The 21,549-nt window shown below is 39.9% G+C and overlaps 1 protein-coding gene across 2 annotated transcripts in view; it reads right to left on the bottom strand.

Annotated features, from left to right (window-relative positions):
• LOC140714573 (rho GTPase-activating protein 15-like) overlaps nt 1–19,998 on the bottom strand; it is a 734,693-nt gene extending 714,695 nt beyond the window's left edge. For both annotated transcript variants that reach the window (XM_073025883.1, XM_073025887.1), the window contains exon 1: nt 19,907–19,998. The gene's annotated coding sequence lies outside the window, so the exon portion shown is untranslated. The remainder of the gene's footprint in view (nt 1–19,906) is intronic.
• Nucleotides 19,999–21,549: the final 1,551 nt, after the last annotated feature.

Here is a 21,549-nt window from a genome sequence, read left to right as displayed (position 1 = left end):
TTCTATGACTCTATGACTTTCTGCAGGGATCTCTCCCTCTGTTATTCCCTCATCCCACTAATCTCTCCACTGTCACTTATCCCTGCAGGTGGAAGGAGTGCTACACTTGGCCATTTACCTCCTCCCTCTCCTCCATTCAGGGCCCAAAACAATCCTTCCAGGTGAGACAACACTTCACCTGCGAATTTGTTGGGCTCATCTACTATATTCAGTACTCCTAATGCAGCCTCCCCTACATTAGAGAGACCTACTGTAGATTGAGTCCGCTTTGTCAAGTACCTCACCTTCATCTACAAAAAGCAGAACTTCCTGGTGGCTACCTACTTCAATTTCTAACCCCATTCCCATTCCACCATGTCAGTCCATGGTCTTCTCTTCTGCCATAATGAAGCCACTCTCAAGTTGGAGGAGCAACATCTCATATTCTGTCTGTGCAACCTCCAACCTATGGGCATGAACATCAATTTATCCAACTTCCAGTAATTTTTTTCCCCTTCTTTATTTCTCCACTTTGGGCTCTTACTTGTTCCCTTCACCTGCCTATCACCTCCCCTTGGTCCCCCTGTTCCCTCCCTTTCTCCCATTTTGCACTCTCCAGTCCTGTCAGATTCCTTCTTCTCCACCCACTGACCTATCACTTTCTAGCTTATCCTCCTTGCGCTCTGCCAATCTTCTTATTCTGGCATCTTCTCTTTTCTTTTCCAGTCCTGAAAAAGGGTCTCAGCCTGAAATGCCAACTGTTTATTCATTTCCATAACTGCTGCCTGACCTGTTGAGTATCTCCTATATTTTGTGTGTGTTGCTCTGGATTTCCAACATCTGCAGGATTTCTTGCGTTTAGGTTCTATCTGTAAGGTCTATCAATTTCAAGAATCTGTATACACCGTCCTTTTTACTGCTTCTACCATCACCTGACTTTTAGAATTTTAGCATATCCATGAAATTTGAAAAAAAATACCCTGCATGCATAGATCTGAATGAATATGTAATCCAATATACACTGTTAGATAATAGTAGCACTGTTAATGCTTCACTGATTTCAGCCCAGCTACTTGTAAGATCAAGGAATATGTCATTCCTAATTAAAGACAGATTTTTTAATTCCTTCGTTTTTATTGAGATACACCACACCCCCACCAATCTCCCAATTTAACCCTAGCCTAATCACGAGACAATTTACAATGACTAATTCACCTACCAACTGCGGGAGGAAACCAGAGCACCAGCAGGAAACCCAAACAGTCCCTGGAAGAATGTACAAACTCCTTACAGGTACCAGCAAGAATGTTAAACATCTTTCAATAAAAGTAAGAAAAAAATATCCAGAATAGTTTTAATTTGTTAAAAGTAGAGGCGTTTGTTAACTGCAATAATGCTACAGAAATTAACAACAAAACAGTTTGCTTCAGTATTGCTCGAGCTTATTGATCAAATAATTTTCATTTTCTACCAGTAATTGTAATTTTTTCAAAGGAAATTCTGAATAAATGTAAGTAAAAACAGCAAAAAGTACAGCAGTCTATAGTGAAGCAGAGTTACGAGCAGAAAAATGGTAGATGGAGTTTTATCTGAGGTGTTCAATTTTGGGTGTCAAATGGAAGGGGAAAGTATATAGTTAGATGCAGTACAAGACCATAAGACACAGGAGCAGAATTAGTCCATTTGGCCCCTCAAGTCTGCTCTGCCATGTCATTATGGCTAATCCATTTCCTTCTCAGCCCCATTCACCTGCCTTCTCCCCGTAATCTTCAACACCCTGACTAATCAAGAACCTATCAACCTCCACCTTAACTACACCTAATGACTTGGCCTCCACAGCTATCTGTGGCAATGAATTCTACAGATCCATTGCTAAAGATGTTCTTCCCCATCTCCATACTAAATGGCTGTCCCTCTATTCAGAGGCTGTGCCCTCTGGTCCTAGACTTGCCCACCATAGAAAACATCCTCTTCATATTTAGTCTATCTAAGCCTTTCAACTTTCGTAAAGGTTTCAATGAGATCTCCCCACATTTTTCTATTGTAAATTCCAGTGAGGGAGGGACCAGAACCATCAATCACTCTTCACACAATGAGCCTTTCATTCCCGGAATGATTCTCATGAAACTCCTCTGAACCCCCTCCACTGTCAGCACTTCCTTTCTTAAATAAGGGGCCCAAAACTGCTCACAATACTCCACGAGAGGCCTCAGCAGTGCCTGATAAAGCCTGAGCATGACATCCTTGCTTTTATATTGTAGTAATTAGTTATAAGGAGTGTTGTTTACAGCATTTATGTACAAAGTGGGATCTTGGGGTCCAAGTAGATAGATAGATAGGTAAAGATGGCAAGCAGAAGAGGTTTACGTGAATGCTGTCTGGAGTAGAGGGAACCTGTTATAAAGAACATTTGGATAAGTATGGATTGGAGTATTGGAGGCTGAGGAGAGATCTGATCAAAGTTTACAAAATGATGAGAAGTCAGAATTACTGTCCTTGTTTAAAATGATATATACTAGACGGCACAGTTTCAAGGTAAGTGGGAGAAGTTTAAAAGGGGATGTGCTGGGCAATCTGTTTTTTATTTTTGTTTATCTACACAGACATGGTAGCTTCTGGAACACGCTGCCATGGGTGGTAATGGAAACATATACAATGGTGGCATTCAAGAGGCATTTAAATTGGCACATGAATATGTGGGGAAAAGAAGGAATCATGTGAATCATGTGAAGCCAGAAGGGATTTGTTTAATTTGGCATCAGGTGCAACAGAAACTTGGCAGAAAGGATATTTACTCTGTAAATAAAAATTAAATTATCAATTAATCTCCAACTAATCCAATTGTTGTAGATTACTAGTGAGAGCCAACACGTGTTTTTATACATCACAGAATGTATCACTTACTTACAGGGCAAACTAGCAAAATATTATAGGCAATAGATCATAATTTGAAGTGAAATGCATGTATAGTGACATATTACACTGGAGGATAGACATCACAACAAAGTCTATGTTCTTGGTGTACCCTGGTCAATGAAGAAGAAAACAGCATGACTACCACAGTATTCATGGGACTTCCCAAATTTGTTTTGCAATCTTCTGAAGACAATTGTCAGGCATCCAGGCAGGAAAACCTCATGACTCTGTACTGATCAAAATATAATCTTGAAAGCTATCTTTACTTATCAGCAGCCACTACTAAAGGCACCATGGTGAGACAGAGAGAGTTCAGCAATACAAGTAACTAAAAATTTGAAAATGTTGAAAATACAAAAAAGAGGCCCTTTTAACAAGACATGTAGTAATATTTTGTTCAAAATTCTGTAAGTAGATTATAAGGAAGATAGTAATAAAAGTTAATGTGAGCATCTTGAAGTTTGACACTTTAGGAAAAGAATAATGCATTATAAACATTTAAGATAGAGAAAATAAAGTAAGTTAAATAGGGAATCTTGGGCATTACTTATCATCAGTCAAGATAAAGCCAGATCCATTATTTAGAAATGGTAATGTAATATGCCTTAATATGGGCCTTTACACTGCAGCAATGAATTTAATTCCTAAAACAGGAAATAAAGGAGCTTTGAACATGAATTTTTTTCCAACATCAAAGAACACATGACAAATATATACATAATAATATTAGCGTGACTTCTGATCACTTACATTGCATAACCACAACCCATTAATTTTTCCCTCAGAACAAAACTTTATATACATTTATACACAGTCACTATAGACGCTATCTATTCACTAGCTTTTATGGTGGTTTGACCACCTCTGTTATTCACTTATCTCTAAACTTATATTTAATGCTGGGGCAGGAGAAGTTACAATCTCGATATAATTCATGACTATGTTGTAGTTTAGGATTAGGAGTTGACTCTGTACCAATATCAAAATAATCATACTTTATTTCAATGTCTACAAGTTGATTTCATTTGTTCCATCTGCACATTTCTAACATGGCTTCAGATTTAAACTAAGTATCACTTTGGATTAGAAATTTCATTGAATTACCATTGTTATCTCTTGCATTTGTTCACCAGTCTGGTGACTAATTCTCAGATGAAATTGGTTTGCTTTTCCTCAAACATCATCTCCTGTTGCAACTGTTTAGTGGCTGTTCTCAACTTTTTCACAGTTAAACCAACAGTTGAGTGTGGATTTAACAATATTCAATTGAGTTTGTCATTGTGAAGTTAGCACAACCATGAAATACTTGCTTACTCAGAGCATAGTCATGTACAGATCACGTTGCTGTCAATTGGAATCAAAATATGAGAGTGTGAATAAATATTTGATGCCACTACATCACTCAAAGCTCTCAGACAATGTCAAACATTTATTCTGTCAGCATTACATGCCAAATCTTCAATCGCACATACTGCTGTTATACAAGTGTCGCATGTTTGACTTCAAATCATCTTCAACGTCCATTGACGAACATAAAGAAAATGCTCTTCCCCTCTTTGACAGAAGTTGATGGACTCATCTGAGTGATCAAATCATCCATTTCCACATCTGCAGTAGTGTCTTGGTTGGAGTCATTGAGTACAACTGGCAAACTATGGCCATGGTTACCAACATCCTCCAACAATGCTCAGCCAACTTATAAAACTCTGGGAAAATATCTTCTATATTGGTGTAATATTGGTATAATATTATATAATATAATAATGTATAATGTTACGCCTGGGCCCCAACTCTGAGGGGCCGAAGGGTACAAAGTAGCCCCCTCCTTTTTGAGAATCGCAAGATCGCTATTAATTCAGGTCAGGAGACCCAGGAAATGAGAGAAAGACACGCAGAATCCACAAGGGGTTTGGAATGTCCTGGCCCCTCAGCAATACAAAGCCACGGGAAATGGCCATTGTCTCTTGGAGACGGAATTGTGTATTGAGCACTGTGCTATTCATCGAAGCCCTCAAGGAATGAGCAACGTGGGCTGGTTGGGGAATGGCATCCTCCCAACCTGATTGACATCTGAGACCCCGTGAGTAAGGATAAAAGAAGGTCTGGGGAACAACCCCTTTAGACACACCAGGAGAAACGCTAGAAATCCGGTGACAGCATTTAATAGCGACAGCCACTGGAGGGCCCACGTGTGTCCTTTCCCGTTGCCTGGGATTGGGGCCTTACCACAGAAGACGGCTTAGCTAAAGAAGAGATCACCACCGACGACATTTCGAAGGATCAACATCATAAAAAGGAAAAAGGGCAAGTTCTAAAAAAATCGTCTCTCTCTCCAACCAAAAGCTGCAGCCTGAATGAACTGAAGTGACTTTTATATTTCCATCAGACAATACATTATCCCCTAGACAACGATAGAGCTATTTCTTATTGATTATTATTATACCCGCGCTTTTAGATTTAGTATTGACGACATATATTATCTGTATGTTTGCATTGATATTATTTTTGTGTATTTTTATCAATAAATGCTGTTAAAAATAGTACCATCAGACTTCAACGGACCTCTCTATCTTTGCTGGTAAGTGACCCAGTTACGGGGTACGTAACAATAATTATATATAATATATTATATTCTATATGCTATAATATTGGTATAATATCTATATTACCACAAAGCTTATCTAAGATCCTTCTCCGCTGAACATTAAAATGATTATTTAATCTCCCTTTTCTAAACATCTTTGGATAGATGATGTTTTCAAAGCTATGATCACAGAAATGCTGTTATGTTTCACTTAAATGTTCAAGCCCATTCACCTTCGTCAAGTATCATTGCTTACGTGCTTTAGTACTACAGCTTGCAGAACAAACTTAGAGAATTTTTTTTGACTGGTCAACCTTCATCTACAATGTTAAGGATGCCGCAGTGGGCCTTGCAGGTAGATACTGGTTTAATCCTGAACTTCGGTGCTATTTGTGTTCATGTTAACATTCTCTCTGTGACAATGTGGGTTTTCTCCACGTGGTCTGATTTCCTACCTCATCAAAGACATAGTTTGATTGACAAACGTAAATTTCCCACATTGTGTAGATGAGTTATAGATTCTGGAGGACAGTTGAAAGGGAAATTGGGACAATGAAACAAGTTAGAGTAGGACTAATATAAAAATTGATGATCCTAATGTCAACATGGATTTGGTAGGCTCCGTGTGGGCCAGTTTTCAGACTATTTCTCTATGATCACACTGAGCTACCAGTGAGAAAATATCTTGTTCATGTGGCAGTCTGGACAAACCAGCAGCATGAACCACAATTTCTATTTGTTTTAATCATTTAGTTTTGCTTATTATCACGCACAGTCTAGTTCATTATAATGAATAACTCAGGATTTAATATATTTTGTTTCACAGTTTATCCCAAAATACTCAGAACTTGACCTGAGTAAGCTGAGATTGTCTGTGTTAATGACTATTGTAGATAAAATAGTACGTGTTCTTCATCATAATGTTAAAGCTGCAACCATATCAATCTGCAGAATTAACTAACTGAAATTTAGGATCATAATCTTAAACTGTGAATATTCACAAAAAACTATATTAGGTACTATGGAAGAAACTTTGCTAAGAAGACAAGTCTCTCAATCTTTACCTCATCTATATCCCCCATAACTCTAAGTACCTCAATTAGGTTCCCCTACCCACAACACCTCCTCATCTGCAGCAACAAACATTCTACCAGACACACTCAACTCAACAAGCAAATGATTCAAATGCCCTTCTAAAGAAATACAACTCAGTCAGCTGAATTCCTCCAGCAGGTTGTGTATTGCTTAATATCCTTATAATTCTACTCTGCACCATCTCCATTGCAATCACATCCTTCCTATATTGTGGCAAAAGAACTGTACACAGTACCCCAGCTGTCACTTAACCAATATCTTATAATGTTATTCTAAAACCAAGATCTTCTTATAAAGTATGCCTTTGCTTATGAAGGGACCTGTACACCAAACCCCACATTTTCCTCAATACTCTCTACTATAAGAATATCTCTTATTCTTAGTAGTCCTTACAAAATGTACAAACTCACACTTACCAAGATTAATTTCTTCTGCCATTGCATTGATTATTTTACCAATTAATCAATATAATCCTGTAAGCTGTGAAAACATCAGCAATTTTTTGTTTGAACATTTTAAAAATATACCTCTTACATTCATGTCTAGTTCATTAATGGATTTAACAAATATCAGGCTCTTGAACAAAAGGTGAAAACTACACTCACTTGCCCATCTATTGAGAAGTTCCCTCCACCAATGACCTCACTTTAATGACTCTTTATTTTGTGTGTCATGTTTGTGTTAGTTATTGCTATTTATTTATATTTGCATTTGCACCGTTTGTTGTCTTCTGCACTCAGATTGATCTTTCATTGATCCTATTATAGTTACTATGCCATAGACTTGCTGAGTGTGCCCACAGGAAAATGAATCTCAGAGTTATGTGTGGTGATATATATGTACTCTGATAATAAAATTTACTTTGAACATTGAACAGTCTCAACAGTGATCCCTGTTTCGTAAGTTTCCGAACAAAAAAACTAGTCTCCATACTCACTCTCTGCCAGTTTTGGATCTGGTTTATCCTACTTGGATCCCAAGGGCTTTAATTTTTTTGAAGTCCATGAAGGCTACATTAATGACACTGCCTGCATTAATACATTTTGTTACCTTCTTTTGAAACATTAAATCAGTAAGTCAAGGTCTCCAGCTGATTACACAACTTATTTTGTTCTTTCAGTTTTTCATCAATGAAGCAGTCCATGCTGGTGTGCAATATCATGTAGGCAACAGATGCACCACAAGGCTGTGTGCTTAATCCCCTGTTCTACTTGCTTTGTACTTATGACCGTGAGGCTAAGCACAGCTCCAGTGCTGTATTTAAATTTGCTGACAAAATTTTTGTCGTTGGATGAACAAAAGGTGGTGATGAATCAGCATATAGGTCAGAGATTGAAAATCTGGCTCAGTGGTGCCACAGTAACAACCTTTCACTCAGCACCAGCAAGACCAAGGAGTTAATTATTAACTACAGGAGGAGGAAATCGGAGATCCAGGAGCCAGTTCTCATCGGGGGATCAGAGGTGGAGAGGATCAACAACTTTAAATTCCTAGGTGTTGTTACCTCAGAGGATCTGTCCTGGGTCCACCACATAAGCACCATTACAAATAAAGTGTAGGAACCCCTCTAATTTCTTAGAAATTTTAAAAGAATCAGCATGTCATCTGAAACATTGACAAACTTCGATAGATGCGCAGTGACTGGTTGCATCACAGCCTGGTATATAAACACCAACACGTTGAATGGAAAAGTCTCGAAAAAAGTAGTGCATACAGCCTAGTCGATCATGGATAAATCCCTCCCCACCATTGTGCACATCTACGCTGAGCGCTGCCACAGGAAAGCAGCTTCCATTACCAACCCCCCCTCACCACCCAGGCCACATTCTCCTCTTGCTGTGCCATCAGGAAGGAGATAGAGGAGCTTCAGGACCCACACCACCAGCCTCAGGCATGGTTATTACCACTCAGCCAACAGAGTCATAGGATAGAATGTATCAGTCCAAGGTGGCAGTTAACCACTACCCTTACAAGGCAATTAGCAAAGGGCAATAAATGCTGAACTTGCCACCACCACCCTTACTCCAAAAAAAAAATGAAAAGAATGAACAAGCAAGAAAAAAACAGAATTATACAATGCAAAGGAATTTCATAATTGCGGGTCCATATGGAACTGGATTCACTACACTACCTGAATTTTCTACTCATCGTAAGAAACTGCTTTCCACTAGCTAGAGACCCAGCCAAGCTGATTCTCTGAACTCAGGAGTTCTACTGCACAAGACAACAGGTTGCAATTCTCAGATCTGAGAACACTTCTAAATTAATGAAACCAGCTTAAATGGAAAAGTCTCAAAAAAGTAGTGCATACAGCCTAGTCAATCATGGATAAATCCCTCCCCACCATTGTGCACATCTACGCTGAGCACTGCCACAGGAAAGCAGCTTCCATTACCAAACCCCCCTCACCACCCAGGCCACATTCTTCTCTTGCTGTGGCAACAGGAAGGAGATACAGAAGCCTCAGGACCCACACCACCAGTATCGGTGACCAGTGGTGTGCCTCAGGGACCTGTTCTGGGACCCTTACTCTTTGTGATTTTTACAAATGATGTGGATGAGGAAGTGGAGGGATGGGTTAGTAAGTTTGCTGATGACACAAAGGTTGGAAGTGTTGTGGATAGTGTGGAGGGCTGTCAGAGGATACAGCGGGACATTGATAGGATGCAAAACTGGGCTGAGAAGTGGCAGATGAAGTTCAACCCAGATAAGCGCGAAGTGGTTCATTTTGGTAAGTCAATTATGATGGTAGAATATAGTATTAATGGTAAGACTCTTGGCAGTGTGGAGGATCAGAGTGATCTTGGGGTCCGAGTCCATAGAACACTCAAAGCTGCTGTGCAGGTTGACTCTGTGGTTAAGATGGCATATGGTGTATTGGCCTTCATTAATCGTGGAATTGAATTTTGGAGCCGAGAGGTAATGTTGCAGCTATATGTGACCCTGGTCAGACCCCACTTGGAGTTCTGTGCTCATTTCTAGTTGCCTCACTACAGGAAAGATGTGGAGGCCATAGAAAGGGTGCATAGGAGATTTACAAGGATGTTGCCTGGATTGGGGAACATGCCTTATGAGAATAGGTTGAGTGAACTCGGCCTTTTCTCCTTGGAACAACGGAGGATGAGAGGTGACCTGATAGAGGTGTACAAGATGATGAGAGGCATTGATCATGTGGATAGTCAGAGGCTTTTTCCCAGGGCTGAAATGGTTGCCACAAGAGGACACAGGTTTAAGGTGCTGAAGAGTAGGTGCAGAGGAGATGTCATGGGTAAGTTTTTTACTCAGAGAGTGGTGAGTGTGTGGGATGGGCTGCTGGCAATGGTGGTGGAGGCGGATACAATAGGTCTTTTAAGAGACTTTTGGATAGGTACATGAATCTTAGAAAAATAGAGGGCTATGGCTAAGCCTAGTAAATTCTAAGATAAGGACTTGTTTGGCACAACTTTATGGGCCGAAGGGCCTGTATTGTGCTGTATGTTTTCTATGTTTCTATGTTTCTAAATCATTTGAAATACATGAAAACATTTAAGGTCAGTAATCCCATACTTATTAATGGGGTCAAGCTACATATATCAGCCATGGCTTTTGAAGAGGTAACTAAAGGGATGGATAGAGGTAAGGCAGTAGATACTGTCTATATAGACTTTAGTAAGCCCTCTGACAAGGTCCCAGATAACACACTGCTTGGAAGCAGAGAGTGATGGTTGAAGGTCGATTCCCTGACTGGAGGCTTACCGCTATTGAGGAGTCGCTGGTTGTTGCATGTTCATCCATATTCAAATCATTTGCATACAGAATCGGTATCAGAGGTCCCAACAATGACTCCTCAATTTTTTGATAATGCTAAATTAGGTGAGAAGGATCTTCCTGATATTGAAGTGGGCTTCCAACTTAGGTAAATGTGAGGTAATGTATTTTCGACATTGAAACCAGCATAGAATGGCAAGGCATTGACAATTGTTGCAGAACAGAGAGATATGGGAATACAAATACACAGTTTGATGAAAGCAGACACCAGATAGACACAGGTAGACATGGAGGTGAAGATGGTCTATCAATAGTTAGAGCATCGATTTTAGGAGTAAGGACACCACATCCACTGCTCTAACTTCATCAGTTCGTTTTGCCACCTTCTCAGGGCATTGCCTGCCCCTCACAAGGCATGCTGATTATACTTATTAAGAATATGCTTCTCCAAATGCTCGTAACATCTGATCCTGTGAATATTCTCCAATAGTTTGTGCACCACTGATGCGATACTCACCTGTCTATAAATTCTAGGATTATCCCTTTTACCTTTCTTGAGCAATAGAACAACATATGCCATCCTCACATCCACTGGCACCACTCCTATTTGATACTGAACCTCACTTGTCAAATTCTTCTCCCTGGTGAATACTGAACCAAATTGGTAAGGGTGCTGAGGAAGAGGATTTCTTGGAATGTATGCGGGATGGTTTTCTGAACCAACATGTCGAGGAACCAACTAGAGAGCAGGCCATTCTAGATTGGGTATTGAGCACTGAGGAAGGGTTGGTTAGCAATCATGTCGTGCGAGGCCCCTTGGGTAAGAGTGACCATAATATGGTAGAATTCTTCATTAAGATGGAGAGTGACATAGTTAATTCAGAAACAAAGGTTCTGAACTTAAAGAAGGGTAACTTTGAAGGTATGAGACGTGAATTAGCTAAGACAGACTGGCAAATGATACTTAAAGGGTTGACGGTGGATATGCAATGGCAAGCATTTAAAGATCGCATGGATGAACTGCAACAATTGTTCATCCCAGTTTGGCAAAAGAATAAACCAGGGAAGGTAGTGCACCCGTGGCTGACAAGGGAAATTAGGGATTGTATCAAGTCCAAAGAAGAAACATTTAAATTAGCAAAAAAAAGCAGCACACCTGAGGACTGGGAGAAATTCAGAGACCAGCAGAGGAGGACAAAGGGCTTAATTAAGAAAGGGAAAAAAGATTATGAGAGAAAGCTGGCAGGGAACATAAAAACTGACTGTAAAAGCTTTTATAGATATGTGAAAAGAAAAAGATTGGTCAAGACAAATGTAGGTCCTTTACAGTCAGAAACAGGTGAATTGATCATAGGGAACAAAGACATGGCAGACCAATTGAATAACTACTTTGGTTCTGTCTTCACTAAGGAGGACATAAATAATCTTCCGAAAATAGTAAGGGACCAAAGGTCTAGTGAGATGGAGGAACTGAGGGAAATACATGTTAGTAAGGAAGTGGTGTTAGGTAAATTGAAGGGATTAAAGGCAGATAAATCCCCAGAGCCAGATGGTCTGCATCCCAGAGTGCTTAAGGAAGTAGCCCAAGAAATAGTGGATACATTAGTGATAATTTTTCAAAACTCTTTAGATTCTGGAATAGTTCCTGAGGATTGGAGGGTGGCTAATGTAACCCCACTTTTTAAAAAAGGAGGGAGAGAGCAACCGGGGAATTATAGACCGGTTAGTCTGACATCGGTGGTGGGGAAAATGTTAGAGTCAGTTATCAAAGATGTGATAACAGCACATTTGGAAAGAGGTGAAATCATCGGACAAAGTCAGCATGGATTTGTGAAAGGAAAATCATGTCTGACGAATCTTGTAGAATTTTTTGAAGATGTAACTAGTAGAGTGGATGGGGAGAGCCAGTGGATGTGGTATATTTAGATTTTCAAAAGGCTTTTGACAAGGTCCCACACAGGAGATTAGTGTGCAAACTTAAAGCACATGGTATTGGGGGTATGGTATTGATGTGGATAGAGAATTGGTTGGCAGACAGGAAGCAAAGAGTGGGAGTAAACTGAACCTTTTCAGAATGGCAGGCAGTGACTAGTGGGGTACCGCAAGACTCAGTGCTATGACCCCAGTTGTTTACAATATATATTTAATGATTTAGACGAGGGAATTAAATGCAGCATCTCCAAGTTTGCGGATGACACGAAGCTGGGTGGCGGTGTTAGCTGTGAGGAGGATGCTAAGAGGATGCAGGGTGACTTGGATAGGTTAGGTGAGTGGGCAAATTCATGGCAGATGCAATTTAATGTGGATAAATGTGAGGTTATCCACTTTGGTTGCAAGAACAGGAAAACAGATAATTATCTGAACGGTGGCCGATTAGGAAAAGGGGAGATGCAACGAGACCTGGGTGTCATTGTACACCAGTCATTTAAGGTGGGCATGCAGGTACAGCAGGCGGTGAAAAAGGCAAATGGTATGTTGGCATTCATAGGAAAAGGATTTGAGTACAGGAGCAGGGAGGTTCTACTGCAGTTGTACAAGGCCTTGGTGAGACTGCACCTAGAATATTGTGTGCAGTTTTGGTCTTCTAATCTGAGGAAAGACATTCTTGCCATAGAGGGAGTACAGAGAAGGTTCACCAGATTGATTCCTGGGATGGCAGGACTTTCATATGAAGAAAGACTGGATCGACTAGGCTTATACTCACTGGAATTTAGAAGATTGAGGGGGGATCTTATTGAAATGTATAAAATTCTAAAGGGATTGGACAGGCTAGATGCAGGAAGATTGTTTCTGATGTTGGGGAAGTCCAGAACGAGGGGTCACAGTTTAAGGATAAAGGGGAAGCCTTTTAGGACCGAGATGAGGAAAAACTTCTTCACACAGAGAGTGGTGAATCTGTGGAATTCTCTGCCACAGGAAACAGTTGAGGCCGGTTCATTGGCTATATTTAAGAGGAAGTTAGATATGGCCCTTGTGGCTAAAAGGATCGGGGGTATGGAGAGAAAGCAGGTACAGGGTTCTGAGTTGGATGATCAGCCATGATCATACTGAATGGTGGTGCAGGCTCGAAGGGCCGAATAGCCTACTCCTGCACCTATTTTCTATGTTTCTATGAAGCCATGTATTCATTAAAGATCTCACCTACTCCTCCATGATCAGGCACACATTATCCCCTTCATCCCTGAGGGGTCCTAACCTCATTCTAGTCATTCTCATGTTCTTCATGTAGATGTAGAACACCCTGAGGATTTCCTTAATCTTACTCACCAAGACCTCCTCATGTCCCCTTCTACCTCTATCAATTCCCTTCTTATGCTCCTTACTAGCTACATTATAATTCTCAAGAGCCATATCTGATTTTTGCTTCCTAAACTGCAAGTATGTTTCTTTCTTCCTTTTAACTAATAGTTCATACTACTCTTGTCAACTATGCTCCCTTCATCTATCCTTTTCCTGTCTCAATGAGATAAAGCTTTCCATAACCCATGAACGTTGTTCTTAGACATCCTTCAGACTTCTGCTGTTCATTTCCCTGAGGACATATGTTCCCAATTTATGTTTTAAAGTACCTGCCTAATAGAATTGTAATTTGTCCTTCCCCTAACAAATACTTTGTCTGCTCCTAACAATGGCCATGCTAAAGGTCAGGGAGTTGTGGTCACTATTTTTGAAATTCTTGCCCGTGGAAAGTTCTGGCACCTGATCAAGTTTATGGCCTAGTAGTCAGTATGGCCTGTCTTCTAGTCAGCCTGTCCACATACTGTGTCAGTAATCCTTCATGGACGTACCTAACAAGTTTTGCCCCATCTCAACATTTTGTACTAAGGAGATGCCAATCAATATTAGTGTGTTTGAAGTCACCCATGACAACAACCCTGTTATTTTTGCACCTTTCCATAATCTGCCTCAGGATCTGTTCCTCAAGTGCAATTGGGCTGTATATAGAATACTTGCAATATAGTGCTTACTCTCTTGCTGTTTCCGAATTTCACCCACACTGACTCAGTACACAATACATCCATGTTGGCCTCCCTTTCTCCAACTCTGATACTATCTTTGATTAGTAGTGCCACTCCTCTCCTGTCTTTTCTACCTTTTTCCCTATTCCTTTTGAAACATCTAAATCCCAGAAAATCAAGCAGCCAATCCTCCAATTGGATAGCCAAGACTCTGCAATGGCTTCAGTGGCGTAATTCAATCCACCAGTTCTTGCTCTAGGTTCATTTCTCTTATTCTTTTAGACTTTTCACATATCAACCCATTAAACTGGTTGCAGTGCACATTGCATCTACCTTAACACCAACTGTCTCATTATTTGTCCTAACACTCTTATTCCTATTTCCTTGCCAACCTAGTTTAATACCTCCACAACATCACCAGCAAAACCTGCCTGCATGGCCAATAGACTCTTTGAGGTCATATGTAGCACATCCCTTTTCTATAGATCCTAGCATTACCAAGCTGGAGGGGCTCCAGCAAATCATAGACATGAGAAAGTCTGCAGACAGTGGAAATCCAAAGGAACGCACAAAAAATGCAGGAGGAACTCAGCAAGTTAGGTAGCATCTATGCAAATAAATAAACAGTTGATGTTTCAGGCCAAGACCCTTCTCCAGGACTGGAAAGGAAGGGGGTATGAAAAGCTGGGGAGAGGAGAAGGAGGATAGCTGTAAGGTGATAGGTGAAGCCATGTGGGTAGGAAATATAAAGGACAGGACAGGAAAGAATCCAATAGGAGAGGAGAGTGGACCATAGGAGAAAGGGAAAGAGGGGGGATCCAGGTGTAGGTGATAGGCAAGTGAGAAGAATTAAGAGGCCAGAATGGGGAATAGAAGAAGAGGGGAGGGGGAGATAATTTTTTTTTACCAGAAGGAGAAATTGATATTCATGCCATCAGGTTAAAGAGTACCCAAATGGAATACAAGGTGTTCACATTCCAAATTGTCGGACCACGGCCTCTCTTGTGTCATTCCCTTTTTTCAGTTCTTTCATGTTGGCTGCATCTGTTCCGAGGATGCAGTTTTTCTTTCCAGGATATCAAGGATCTCCTCTTTCTGCAAAGTACAGGCTTTCCTTCCCACCACCTTAACTGTGATAGTGTTCTTCTTGTCCTTACCTACCACCTCAGGAGCCTCCACATACAACACATCCTTTTCCTCAACTTCTGTCATCTCCAATAGGATCCTACCACCAAACATATCTTTATCGCTCCCCTCCACACTCCGCAGGGATCCACACTCCATGATTCCCTTGTCCATATGTCCCTCCCTCACTATTCACCTCCTCTCTCACCTCCATTCAGGGCACCAAACAGTCCTTCCAGGTGAGGCAACACTTCACCTGCGGATCTGTTGGGGTCGTCTATTGTGTCCGGTGCTCCTGTTGCAGCCTCCTCTATATTTGTGAGATCCGCTGTAAATTGGGTGACTGCTTTGCTCCATCTGCCAAATTCCCATTGGCCAAATATTTTAATTTCCATTCCCATTCCATAATGTCGGTCCGTGACCTCTTCTTGTGCCATGATGAGGCTACCCTCAGGGTGGAAGAGAAATGCCTTCTATTCCATCTGGGTAACCTCCAACCTGATGTCATGAATATCAATTTCTCCTTCTGGAATATAATTCTCTCTTCCTCCCTACTTCTCATTTACCTAACTCTAGCCTCTTCCCTCTTCTCATTTACCTAACTCTAGCCTCTTCCCTCTTCTCATCTGCCTAGCACCTCAACCTGGATCCACCCCTTCCCTTTCTCTTATGGCCCACTCTCCTCTCCTATCAGATTCCTTCCTCTCCAGCCCTTTATCTTTACTACTCACCTGGCTTCATGTATCACCTTCCAGCTAAATATCCTCCTTCCCCTCCCCTCCCCTCCCACCTTTTTTAATCTGGTATCTTCCTCCTTCCTTTCCAGTCCTGAAGAAGGGGCTCGGCCCCAAAGATTGACTGTTTATTCATTCCCATATATGCTGCCTGACTAATTGTGTTCTTTCAGCATTTTGTGTATGTTGCTTTGGAGATGGCATACAAGTAATTTAAGAGGATGCCACCTTGGCTCATGGGCCTGATGTTGGTCATGCTGGATCTTTACCTCAGAGTTTATAAAATCATGAGGGTTAAGGATGAGGTGGACAGTCCTGTTCTTTTCTCCAGATCTGGGAGTCCAGATCTAGAGAGCACAGACAGAAGATGAGAGGAGAGAGTTTTGAAGCAGACCAGAGGGTAGTGATTACCTGGAATGAACCTCAGATGAAGTGATTGAGGAGGGTGATTTGCAGCACTTAGTGACGTTTCACTAGTTACGTGGAGAGGAAGGGCTTAGAGGCTTATGGGCCAAACATGGGCCGTTGTGTTTAGTAGGGAGGATGCTGTGGTTGGTATGGGCCAGATGATCTAAACAGCCTGTTTCTTTGTTGTATGACTCTATAAATCTGAGGGGGTTGGATACTCAGTTCTCAGCTCAGAATGGCAAGGTTCACCAGCAAACCTTATGACAGAATTGGAGTTCAGGCTCTCTGACAGCTGACGTCCCTGATTTCAATGTGGAGATGCTCAAGTCATGGACCTGCTGACGCCTGAGAGGACATGGACAAAAGATCCTCAAGGAACTGCTCTCTGCAGTGTGCATAGTCCAGACCCTTTGTGTTTCAGTAGAGTTAATATGGCTAGGTCAATAAAAAACTACACACTTTTATTAATAATTTAGAGGATATAATTAATGAAGCACTTAAATGGTGTCATTTGATGTAGTATTTGTAAATATTTAAAAGTATTTGTAAAATTGCCATAGGATTGATTGCTGAAGAGCTTAAGGACTCATGCGGTTAGGGTAACATATGGATTGAAAATTGACTGAGAAAACAGAAAACGAAACATCGACATGAACAGGCAATTTGTGGACTGCCAGGGTGTTACACGTGAGTACAAAAGGATCAGTGTTCAGTCAGATTCAATTGCAATTTAAATAAATTTTTAGATGAAAATATGAATGCGATGTTTCCACATTTGCTAATAATACAAAGGCAAGTGGAAGAATTAAGACAAATGAATATACATTGGTAAAGTGACTGGGTTAAATGCACCAACTCATGTAATAATGTGGGGAAAACTGAGATTATTCACTTTTTCCCTGAGAATGGAAAAGCAAAATATTTCTTAATTGTTAAGAAACTGATTATGTTGGCACAGAAAAATCAGAATGTTCTTGCACACTGAACCCAAAATGAAAACTTATGCATTGCCACTGTCTGTAAGAAGTTTTTACATTCTATCTGTAACCACATGGTTTCTTCCAGGTGCTCTGGTTTCCTCCCACAGTCCAAAGATGTACTAATTGGTAAGTTAATTGATCATTGTAAATTGTTCCTTGATTAGGCTAGGGACAATTGAGGGATTGCTGGGCACTGTGGCTCGAAGAGTCAGAAGGGCCTACTTCGTGCTGTATTTCAATATATAGATAAAAATAAATATAATTGAAGAACAATAGGATGCAAACATTGCTACAAGTGTGCAAGGTTTTGCCGTGGAAATAAAACAAAAGATTGCTGTGGGAAGTGTTGATTTCCACAGCCAAGGAATTATATTCACAATACCCTTTATATTGATCACTGATAGAAGTGAACACTTGCTGTAATGAAAGGCTGAATAGGATGAGTACATTCTCCAGATTTAAAATAAAAATAATAGGTGATCTTACTAAAGCGCACAAGATTCTCTGACGAGTTGATGAGGAGGGAGTTAAGTACTGATTTTCTAAATTGAGAATTCAGAGCAACTGTTCTAAGTCTCCAGATGAAATATCATTAAGTATAAAAAATCTAATTATTGAACGAAGCCACTTGTTAATCTTTGTACGTTTCTACTCCAGAACACTATGGATACACAGTCACTCAGATCTGAGGGTGATTTTGAGGGATCTCTATCCTGGGCCAACATATTGCTGCAAATACAAAGAAGGGACACCGGCAGCTATATCTCATTAGGAGCCTGAGGAGATTTGGTATGTCACCAAAGACCTGAGCAAATATCTACAGATGCTTCATGGAGAGCATTTTAGCTGGTTGCATCAGTGTCTGATATGGAGCGGCCACCGCACAGAATGGGAAAAAGCTGCAGGAAGTTGCAAACTGAGCAATCTCCATCATGGGCACTAGCCCCCCCACCATCGAGGAGATCTTCAAAAAGCGATATCCATCACTAACACCCCATCACCCAAGGCAATGTAACCATGAATACTACCCCACTATCTTTGCTCTCTTTTTACACTATATAATTTATATGTATTTCTTATTGTAATATGTATTTATATATTGTACTGCATTGTGCCACAAACAACACATTTCACAATATATATCAATGAAAATAAATGTGATTCTGATTCAGATTTGAGGTCGGTCAGAAAGATGTTAAACTTGACAAGCTTACTGAATGGTGGAAGAAATTTCATAGTCTTTGTTGCATATTCTCACTCTGTTGCCCAATATTTTAAGAGATATGTGAGGCATAAAACATTATATTGTAAGTAACATTGCTTTTCTGCTCTTAGCATTTAAGAATATGTCAATTGACCTATAAAGTACAAACTTAATTGTATAATCAGTATTCTGAAAATAATTTCCATGAACTTAAAAAATTATTGAAGTCAGATTGTGTTCAATTCACTTCCACAACAAATGATTTAATGTTGAAAATGATAGTATCTTAATAACTTGTATAAAGGCATATACAGTTTAACAGACATAAAATATACACATAATTTATAGATATTTGTTTCTTTTATAAACCAATTCTAAAAAGGTTATTACATACTGCAAACAGGAAAGGAAAAGATAAAATGTTTCATTTTGAATGGAAACAGACAGTAGAAGGAACTTGATCAAGATCACACAATTAAATTTACACTGTCTAAAATGGATGCATTTAGGGTCTTTCCTCATTATTGGTTTGCACCTAGGACATAGAAGCAATATAGTGGATGAGGAAGGTGATGCATCATGGTGAGATGGAAGACTCAGCCAATGTGGAGTAAAGTTGAATATGGGCTACAGGTGAACACGTTGCAATGGTGTAGGGTCAAGTGCCTCAACAATTGTTCTCCAAATGAGCAGCTTTTGGTAATTTAAAACATAAAAATTAAAAGCATTCAATTCTATTGTGTTTCACATTCAAACCCTGAAAATGAACATTCTATTTAAATCCAAAAGAAACTCTGCTAAATCTTTACTTCACATGCACTTCACCCCCAAAAGATCACTTCCTTGAAGTGAAACCTTGGACAGAAAATTATTTGCGAAAAGAATCTTTAAACATTCATGCTCAAAGTTTAAACAATTGATATGCTTTTAACACCTTTCACACAATCACAATTTTTCAAGTTCACTAATGGAAACATTTTCCAAAGCACCAAACCAGAGCACCAAGCCTGCTCTTTGCTCAAAGTACCAAGTAACGTTCATGAAACTTAACCAAACCAGAAAAGCCATAATGAACATTAAGCAAGATTGTTAGAGCCAGCCTATTTAGTCATCAGTAAAATTAAATAAACCAATGCAAATCTGTTCAGAGTTGAATTATACTAGTATGTTCTTACCCGGAGCTCAACTTGCCTTTCTATTCAAATTGCCATTAAGCAGCAACAGTTTTGTAGGCACTTCGGCAAATGAAGGAACCCGCCAATGGTCACATGTTTGACTGCAACATCTATGCTGCTAATCTTGGTTGCTTTACGTTGGGGATGACAGCTATACACTTTACATACAGTCTGCAAAGTTAAACCACATCCTGTTGGTTCAGCTAATTTTTCTATCCAAGTTGAATAAACATCTGCTTAGACTGTTAAAGCCTGTGCTCGCCATTTTTTGAAATGTAACATAGTATTTAGGGATTTAAAAGCATACACCATTTTTGAGGATATGACTATAAAGGTTTCCTGTATCACGGGTGTATGTTAATTAAAGGTTTAAACCCTAGTGTGCATTTTTACTCTTTAACAAAGGGCACCTGTGACAACTTCTCCTTTTTTAAAGTCATATTTAGCAACCGCTGATGAAAATGTTTTGCAAGCACTTGTAAGGTCCAACTCAAGTAAACTGCTTTTATTTTAATAATGCAATCTCGTAACTTGCATCAATACTTATGTTATTTTCTATGGCAGTTACAGATTACATGAAATGACGGCTTAATCTAAAATATTACCAATAATTATATTTTATAAAGCTTATGAATAGATGGAACAAAGTTTCTTTACAAGCATACAAAAATATAATGGATTTGAAAAATATTCAAATATTCAACAGAACCTTCCGGAGGAGTTAAATTAACACGTGGCAATGAGTCATACTGTACCCATACAGATCCGTTAACATTCTAACAATCTGGCACAAAGTCAGAAAGCATTCAAAATGCACAGCAATAACCAAGGAGATAAAAGGAAAGGATATGAGCAAAATTCATATGTAATTGAAAGTTTTTCGAAAAGAACAAATAAAATCAAGTGGATAAATGTGCACATAAACACAAACACATGAGATTAACATGGAAACACAATGCTTAATGGCATCACCTCCTGCAAAGCAAAACCAAACAACATAAATGTCCAACAAGATTTTGCTCCCATTTGAGCTCAGTGCTTTGAGCAACAGAACATAGAGGCACCTTCGCAGGCCTCCACAGCCCCCATTGATCCTCCTAATCTCAGTCTCTGGGGATGATGTCAGAGCATCCTACAGGAGGATGAATCTACGGGAAGCGTCAGGCTAAGATGGTGTACCTGGCGAGTGCCGATGCCCTGTGCTCATCTACTAGCTTCACATCTTCAGCCTCTTGCTTCGACATTCTGAGATACCCACCTGTTTCAAGCAAGCATCAGTCAGAATCAGGTTTAATATCATCGGCATATGTCGTGATATTTGTTAACTTAGCGTCAGCAGTATGGCACCATACATGATAATATAGAGAAAAAGTAATAAATTGATTAATTACAGTAAGCATATCTATGCATGTTAGTTAAATTAAAAATAGTGCAAAAACAGAAATAATATAAAAACAAATTGGATGGCAGAGGGGAAGAAGCTGTTCCTGAATCACTGAGTGTGTGCCTTCATGTTTCTGTACCTCCTGCCTGATGGTAACAGTGAGAAGTGGGCACGTCCTGAGTGATGGGGGTCCTGAATAACGGATGCTGCCTTTCTGAGGCACCAATCCTTGAAGATATCTTGGATACTACAGAGGCTG

Source organism: Hemitrygon akajei, chromosome 2 (genome assembly GCF_048418815.1).
Source record: "Hemitrygon akajei chromosome 2, sHemAka1.3, whole genome shotgun sequence".
Lineage (NCBI taxonomy): Eukaryota > Metazoa > Chordata > Chondrichthyes > Myliobatiformes > Dasyatidae > Hemitrygon > Hemitrygon akajei.
The sequence above is the reverse complement of the archived record's forward strand: the minus strand, read 5'-3'. Positions and strand labels throughout refer to the sequence as shown.